The sequence below is a fragment of the Chenopodium album genome, chromosome 6 (assembly GCF_948465745.1).
Source record: "Chenopodium album chromosome 6, dcCheAlbu1.1, whole genome shotgun sequence".
Taxonomy (NCBI): domain Eukaryota; kingdom Viridiplantae; phylum Streptophyta; class Magnoliopsida; order Caryophyllales; family Amaranthaceae; genus Chenopodium; species Chenopodium album.
In genome coordinates this window covers 47,895,296-47,904,123 of record NC_137839.1, presented here as the reverse complement: position 1 = coordinate 47,904,123, position 8,828 = coordinate 47,895,296, and the positions used below count along the sequence as shown (strand labels likewise).

The following is an 8,828-nucleotide window of genomic DNA, read 5'->3' as shown; positions in this document are numbered from 1 at the left end:
AAAAAGGACATGAAAAAAGATCAGAGTAGAACCGATGTGAATAACCGCCTAGGTGAGAAGGTAGTTCCTGTTAAGGAACGCTTGGGTGAAAAAGTTGAATTCAAAACACCTATTATGCCTAAGAAGAAGGACACTACTAAGGGCAAAGAGAAAAGAAAACCTGACACTTCAGAAAAGAAAGTTTGGGTAGAAAAGAAACATGGAGTCCTAGCTAAGGGAGAAACCATTTACTCTAAAATTGAATGTAGGTCCTCTAAAGGATGCCTACTAGCTAAAGTCATGGATGATGAAGAAGACACAGACAAAAATTGGAAAAGGGCAAAGAAAGAGAAGAAAGATTAAAGCATTGCTTTACTTCTAATTTATTAGACTAGTTTATTTTTAAGTCAATATATTTTATTAAGATTTTTATTTAAATTCCATCAATAATGTAATTTTACTTTATTTTATTAATGCAATTTTAGCTTTTTTTTAATTAAATCAACTTTTTCATTTAATTTATCAAAGCAATGAAAACAACTTAAATTTTTCTTTTCAGAAAATTTCTCGAGTACGGAAATAAAAAATTTTCCGAAATACACCGAAATTTGCCCAGATATTTGGAGAAAATCGCCGCCGCGTTTTAAAGTCTGTAGCTAGGCGACATGCTTCGTCGTCTTGCGCTGCAGTCTATCGTCTAGCGACAAACTTCCTTCTGTTGCGCTGATGTTGCATCGAATTTTATTGATGCTGGGATGCGAGGTTTGCAAAAATTAAAATGGTCGCACCTTGTAAAGAGTTGCCTACGTATCCTTTCCTAAGGAATCAGGCCAAACGTAGCTCTCTTGAGTGTCCTACTCAAGTAATTATGGGTAGTACTTTTTAAATTGGTAAAGGTTTGTCGTGTTTGAGAATCCATTACCATTCATATCCGTTAGTTTTGCTGCACCTACGGACAAGATGGTTTTGACGATATATGGTCCGGACCAATTAGGCCTAAATTTGCCTCTTGGATCCAAAAAATTTTTCCTTACTATTAACACCAAGTCCCCTACTTTGATGTTTCTTGTCTTGACCTTCTTATTAAAGTGTCTAACCATACGGGTTTAATAGCATTGAGTATGATGTAGAGCTTCTAGTCGCTTTTCATTGAGTAGAATTAACTCTTCATATCTTGCCTTAGTCCATTCGACTTCATCGAGTTTACTTTCCAATGCAATGCGTAGAGAAGGTATCTCTTGCTCTATAGGTTGTACGACATCCATTCCATAAACCAAGGAGAATGGCGTATTTCTATTGATGTGCGAATTGACGTGCGATAAACCCAAAGTGCGAAATGGAGTTTGTTAGACAATCCTTATAATTTTCTGTCATTTTCTCAATAATAGTCTTTAATTTTTTGTTAGCCGCCTCAACTGCTCCATTTGCTTGAGGTTTATAAGGAGAAGAGTGATGGTGTTGAATACCATATTTTTGTAACAATTCTTTGCATTCTGCTTGAAAGTGAGTTCCATTGTAACTTATCATCTCATGTGGGACTCCATATCGACAAATAATGTTCCTTTCGATAAAGAGCGCTACATGTTTTGTAGTGAGTTTAGCGTATGACTGCGCTTCAACCCACTTCATGAAGTAATCAATTGCTATTAAAATATATTCGTGACCTCCAGTCCCAGGAGGGGTAATTTTATAGATGATATCAATTCCCCATGTTTAAAATGGCCATGGTGAAGTGTAGGTGTAGAGTAGAGATGGAGGATCATGTTGTAAGTTGGTGTATATTTGGCATTTAGGGCATCTTTTTACATATTGATGGCAGTCCCTATTCATGGTAGTCCAATAATACCATTCTCGCATTATCTTTTGGACTAGCATCTTCCCATTAACGTGAGTTCCACAAACGCTTTCGTGGACTATCCTCATAGCTCTTTGGGCTTCCTTTTTCCCTACACATAAGAGAGCTCGACTCTTAGGTAGCCTTTTGTGTAACTTGTTGTCTATGAGCACATATTGGCAAGCCAAGAGTCTTAATGCTTGTTTTGCTCTTTTGTCAGCATGAGGAGGATATTCTCCCTTGGTGACATAGTTGAGTATATCTGTATACCATGGCTCTTCTTATTCTTATTCTTCTATTTGGACCACTTCATCATAATCTATGGCTTGAATGTAAGCCAATTTATGCCTTTTTTCTATGGTTAAAGGCATTTGCTCGATTTCCGTAGGAATCCTAACCATTGAGGCTAATCTTGCCAATGCATCAGCAAATTGGTTTTCTTCTCTAGGTAGATATGTGTATTCTACCTTTTCCAATTGGTTGGTGAGAGTCTCCAGGTAAGTTTGGTAAGTGGCTAAACTTTCAGTCCTTACTTTCCATCTTTTAGATATTTGATTTATGATCAAGGAAGAGCCTCCGAATATTCCCAATTTCTTTACTCCCAATGCCAAAGTTGTTTCGAGGCCTACCACGCATGCTTCGTATTCAGTAGCGTTGTTGGTAACGTCGAATCTAACTTTATTGAGATTGGAACATGCTCTTCTTTAGGTGAAACCAATAGTACTCCAACACCACATCCCTTTTGGTTTGAGGATCCGTCAAAGTATAAAGTCCAAGTATCATCTTCTATGACCATCAAGTCTTCATCTGGAAATTCGTTGTCATGTATTGGCGTCGAATCTTCTATTGGGAATTTTGCTAAGAAGTCCGAGACCACGGATCCTTTAATGGCCATCTGAGGCATAAATCTCATATCAAATCGGGCTAGATTGACTATCCACCTTGATATGCGCCCATTAAGTGTAGATTTTTCGAACAAATACTAAAGTGGATCAATTCGAGAAACTACAAAGACGGTATGCACGAGCATGTAATGTCTTAACTTGGTTGTGGCCCACACTAATGTGAGGCACAATTTCTCAAGTGGTGTGTAGCGTACTTCACACTCGAGCATTTTCTTGCTTAGATAGTAGATAGCGTTTTCTTTTCCTTCTAATTCTTGTGCAAGCATAGCCCCCATTGTCTCTTTGGCGACTGTTAAGTACAACCTAAGAGGAATCCCTGGAAGCGCTGGTGCTAATACGGGAGGATTTGTGAGATAGGCTTTGATCTTTTCAAAGGCTTTTTGACACTCATCACCCCATATTACTAGCACATTCTTTTTGAGTTTCCATAATATTGGTTCACATATTGTCGTTAGCTTTGATATGAACCTACTTATGTATTGCAACCGGCCAATAAATCCTCGAATTTGTTTCTCAGTTTTGGGCGGTGGCATTGACATAATCGCCTTGATCTTGGTTGGATCTATCTTTATTCCTCTAGACCTTATTATATATCCTAAGAGCTTGCCTGAGGTGACTCCAAAACCACACTTGGATGGATTCAACCTCATATTGTATTTCGTTAGCCTTTTGAAGAACTTTCTTAAGGCTACTTGATGTCCTGGGCGATCCTTTGATTTAACGATCATATCATCCACATATACTTCAACCTTTTTGTGCATCATATCATGGAGTAGGGCAGTTGCTGCTCGTTGGTAGGTGGCACCCGCGTTTTTCAACCCGAATGGCATTACCGTGTAACAGTAAGTACCCCAAGGTGTTATAAATGTCGTTTCCTCCATGTCTTCTTCCGCCATGCGAATCTAGTTGTACCCTGCTTATCCATCCATAAACGAGATAAGCTCGTGATTCGCTATATTATCTATGAAGATGTCGATGTGTGGTAAAGGGAAGTCATCCTTTGGACTAGCCTTATTTAGATCTCGATAGTCGACACACATTTTTACCCTTCAATCTTTATTAGTTAAACAATATAATGCTCGTCATCTTGGGTTAACAAATAACACGAGGAGTAAGAGGAAGAAGACATATTTTTAAGTTCGGAAATCATTACATCTAATAAAGAGATGTCCTCTGGGACTTTATTTCTAACTATCCTAAGAGTAGATGATAAAATAGAAGAATTAGAAGAAGAAGGTGCTATAGATAAGGACTTGGAAGACTCCACAAGAAAAGACTCTAACTCTTACCCTTACTCAAATGACTCTTCAAACATTGGTTCTTGTCCTATTGTTATTGATTTCTTTGTTCCACTCGAAGTTGTCACCTTGACTGTCTTGCGCCATCCTTGCACTAAACCCTCTACTGGAGTGATGAGCTTCGAAGGGTCGAAATTCTCCCTTTGTAGAACCATTTGAATGAGCGAGGAATTGTCCTCTATATACTTTGGCTCATCCTTTTCGCGCCCAAAGAGGAGTCCCATGACATTAAAGTCAAAGCATGGGGGTGCTTTCTCCATGTGGATAGGAGTTGGGATCTCTTCTAGAAAGTAGCAATCCAGAAAGATTTCGAACCCGGGTTGCCTTATGCCATTTACAACAAAGTGTTCGAAAAATTCGTAGCATGGATAGTCCTCTCCTTCTCTTATAAATTGTCCATTGAGAGTAAGAGGATATTGGTCCATTGGGATCGCCGCTTTCTTTTGGGTGCGAGCGTTCCTACACGCTTTAGACTTTTCTTGGGCTCGCTTTAGATCTTCTAGAGTCGGTTCGAAACCAAGTCCAAAAGTATCTAATTAAGGGAGGCCAGGTAATTCCATTTTCTTTGCTATCTGATGAGTGTCATTTATGGCACTCATAGGGTAGTTTTTTTGGATGTTTTCTCCTTATTTTTCATGCTTTTCTTTTATCATTTTTGTCATTTCTCCTTTAGATTCTCTTTTTCTTTTTACTTCGTGTTTTACTTTCCTTTATGTGGTTTTCTTCATGTTTCTCTTTTATATTGCTCTTTTTCTCTTCTATTTTCTCTCTTTGGTTACTTTCGTAGGTGCTTAAGGTGTTATTGCAAAGGAACCAAGATAAGCAAAAAGAGCTAAGCAATGGAGATTCAAGCTTCTTAGAGTTGGCTTGGAGAGGGCTCGGAGAGGGCGCTCTGCATCTTTTCATTGCCGCGAGCGCGATTCCTTAGGCCGCGGGTGCGGGTTAAGTGCATCAACTTGGTGATTTTGGGCAGAAACTCTCTGTGCCCTAGCCGCAGACGCGGAGAATCTGGAGAAACCGCTCCATTTATAGAGACCGCGGTCCCCCTGTCTCCACTTGGAATAGGGCATCTGTCGTGCCTTTAGCTGCGGGCGTAGGTTTCTTCGCCGCGGGCACAGGCTACAGTACCCGCAGGCGCGGGTATAGCCCTGTTTGCCCGCGAAGTTAGTTATGGGTTCCGTACCCATTTCTCCGCGCCCGCGGGGTCTTCTTGGAGAGGGCGCGGCCGATTAGTTTTTCTTCTTTGTCTATAAATACTCTTGTAAATCCTTTTGAAGGCTAATTTTTAGATAATATTTCATTTGCTTAGTTTTTAGAGAGAGAAACTAGAGAGAAGTTAGAGAGAAAGTAGAGATTATAATTCTTGGATTTGATTTGTATTCAACATTGCTTCTTCAATAAAGTTTTGATTTCTTCTTCATATTAATTAAAGTTTGTGAGATTTATTTCCTTTGAATTTACTTCAATTGCAATTTTCTTTAATGCTTTAATGTTTGGTTTGGATTTTGATTTAGTTTTGAGAATTTGTTGATTGATTGATTTTCCTTTTGATTTAGCTTGAAATGAATGTGTTTGTGATTGAATTTGTTTTGTCTTTCAATTTCATGATGATTAGTGAGTAGATTAGTTGCTAGGGAGAAGGGGAAGCATGCTTGATTGATGATTTTTTCTAATTGATGATCATTGATTAATTGAATTGTTGCAATTAAATTAGTTGACATAATTGTGTATGTGATTAATTAGACTAGGAGTGATCAACCTATAAGATTAATCTAGATTGCATTGCAAATTTCAATGACATGAACCATTAATTTGAGAATTGCTTTAATTGATTGAATTTGTTTGTGATTCTCCTTGTTAGCCATTCATAGTGAACCCTAGCTTGGTTTATAGGAGATAAACTTTGAATTCCCTTAATTGCAATTATTGTTTGTCCCTTGCAATGTTTGAATCAATTGAGTGATCTATCAATTAGCATATTCGTTGAGCTTGCTTGTGGAACCTATATCCCTGGTGTTTAGCATATTGATTGAATTCTATGATTTGTCTTGATTCTTGTTATCCTAGTTATCAACCTCAACCATTGATATTCTTCGATTTAGCTTGACAATAGACTATATCATAGTTCCTATTCATTCCTTTGGGTTCGACCCTTGACTTGCCGCATACTTGTATATGGTTTGTTAAGTGTTTATAAATTTAGTTTGACCAAGGGAGAATTAGATGATGACCTAGTTTTACCCCTCGTCAAAATGGCGTCGTTGCCGGGGAATCGCAATTATGCTAGATTGCATTGTAATTGGTAATGACACGAACAATTGATTTAGGAATTGCAGTTATTGATTGGTTTTGATTGTGATTCTCTTAGTTTGTTATTCATAGTGAACCCTAGCTTAACAATTAGGATATAGCTCTTTGATTCCGATTGATTGCTCTTATCATTAGTCTTCACAACCTTTGATTGGCATGATCTTTCCAAGTTGTTGCAATTGACATAATTATTTGTTGATCCTTATTCCTAGTGTTTTATTTACTTGGTTACATATTTTGTTAGTTGTTAGTATTCTCTCTACCTTCGTCTTCGACCTAGCTTAGGCGCATAATTGAAAGCGCTTGAAAATTACCGTTCCTTTTGGTTTGACCCTTGACTTGCCTCTATACTCGTATTTAGGTTTGTTAAGTGTTTATAAATTTAGTTTGACCGAGGGAAGATTAGATAACGACCTAGTTTTCCCCTTGTCAAAATGGCGTCGTTGCCGGGGACTGACATTGTTGCTTTGTTATAGTTGTTGAGTCTATTTCATTCTAAAAAAACAACAAAAAGATTTTTCTCTTTTAGGCTACACTTGTAGCCATGATACTAATCATTTCTTTTGAGTTGTATGCATAGAGCACGTGGTCATTCACTAGTGCCATTTGATCTGCAAATTGAGAGGACTATTACAATATTAAGGGTTGCTAGGCGATCTTTGAGCTCTAGCATTTCAAATGAGGAAGAACCGCAACAGGAAGAACAAACAAGAATGGGAAAGAATCCGAGAGTGGCATTGAAAGAATTGGGGATTCCCGGTGCATATAGATTTGAAAGTGAAATTGCTCCGCCTACAACACCGACAAATGATTTTGAAATTAGGCCGGCTATGATCACTTTGATAAAGAGGCGACAATTTAGTGGAGCCAAGCATGAGAGCCCGCTAAATCATCTCAAGGAATTTTAAAAATATTGCAATACTATCAAGGTGAACGGACTTTCCCAAGAATTCATCCGCCTCAAGCTCTTTCCCTTTTCTCTCATCGGGCGTACTTTGGAATGGCTAGATAAGGAGGTTAAGCCAAATTCTCTAACGACATGGGACGAGGTTACAAAAGAATTCCTAACCCGTTTCTATCCACAAAAGAAAACGGCGGAGGCAAGAGCTTTGATTCAAGGCTTCAAACAAAAGCTAAGTGAGAGCCTCTATTAAGCGTGGGAAAGATATAAGGAGTATCAAAGGTAGTGTCCTCACCACGGAATTCCAACCTATCAAATTATTCAAAATTTCTATGGAGGCCTAAGTCCCCAAGGCAAGTCATGCCTTGATGGAGGAGCCGGTGGTCCCATCATGAATAGGACAGAAGAAGAAGTGGTGGACATCATTGAGGATGTTGTGAGGTACTATAGAGATTGGCAAGATGGTGAGAGAGAATCAACTAGCAAGAGTAGCCTTTCGGTGTACTCGGATGATCATTTAAATGCAATCAACAATCTCTCCTCACAAATGACAAACTTGGGGAAGGAAGTGAATGCAATCAAGGAAAAATTGGAGAGTTCTTCTTCCCAAGCTCCAAGTCTTCCCTCCTAATTTAAGGGGAGAGGTACTCCTTATAACTCTCATCCCCCTCTTTCTTCTAGTAACATGCCTAGTGGTTGTTTGTTTTGTGATGTGTGTGGTTCATATGATCATGATGCCAGTATTTGCCCTCATGCTTTTCCGGATGGAAATGATGATTATGATAACAATGAGAGTGAACATGAAAACTATTTGTCAAACAATAATAATGTGCAAAGGTTTGATAATCAAAGAAGACAATGGAATAGGAATTACCAAAACCATGGCAATTTTGACAACTATAACCAAGGTGGTGGTTATAGGAATCAAGGGAACCAAGGTTCTCGAGGTAACTATAACAATCAAGGTTATAGTAGCCAAAATCAAAACCAAAATTTTGGTAATCAAAACCAAGGTTATGGAAATCATAAACAAGGTTGTGGTAACCAAAATCATGGTTATGGTCACAATTAAAATAGGGGTAATGGGAACAATCAAGGGAGAGGAAATTTTCAAAATAATGCTCAAAGAGGCTCTCCACCCAGATTTGCTCCAAAGACTCAAGTTGATAATTCCTATTCACAATCCTTTTCCTCTAGGACTAATTTGGAGGAAATCAATGAAAATCAAACAAAGTTGTTGAGCACTTACATGGCCGTAAGTGAGAAGAAATTTAATGAGGTGATGGCTCATAATAAGATGCATGAAAACCAAATTTCTCAACTTGCCTATGCTTTGAAAGACCATGCTAGTCCTTCTTCTTTACCTTCTTCCCAAGGTTTGATCCCAAAAAACCCGTGAATGCTATTGTTACAAGGAGTGGTAGGGTTCTAGAGGTGAGTTTGCTTAATAAAAGTAAAATTAAGGAGGTCCCCAAGGAGGTCTTGGTAGAGGATGAGAGAAATGGTGCATCTTTAAGTGAGGTTGTGATTGAGACACCTAGATAGGTGAGAGTAGAAAAAGAATTGTGAAACCCAAGCTTCCATATCCACACAAATTCATG

The 8,828-nt window shown here is 38.5% G+C and overlaps 1 non-coding gene across 1 annotated transcript; it reads right to left on the bottom strand.

The window, feature by feature from the left end:
- Positions 1-7,424: 7,424 nt before the first annotated feature.
- On the bottom strand, positions 7,425-7,530 carry LOC145637665 (small nucleolar RNA R71). Its single transcript, XR_014114409.1, has one exon. It is a non-coding gene; the product is annotated as a small nucleolar RNA R71 (small nucleolar RNA).
- Between the last annotated feature and the right edge of the window lie 1,298 nt (positions 7,531-8,828).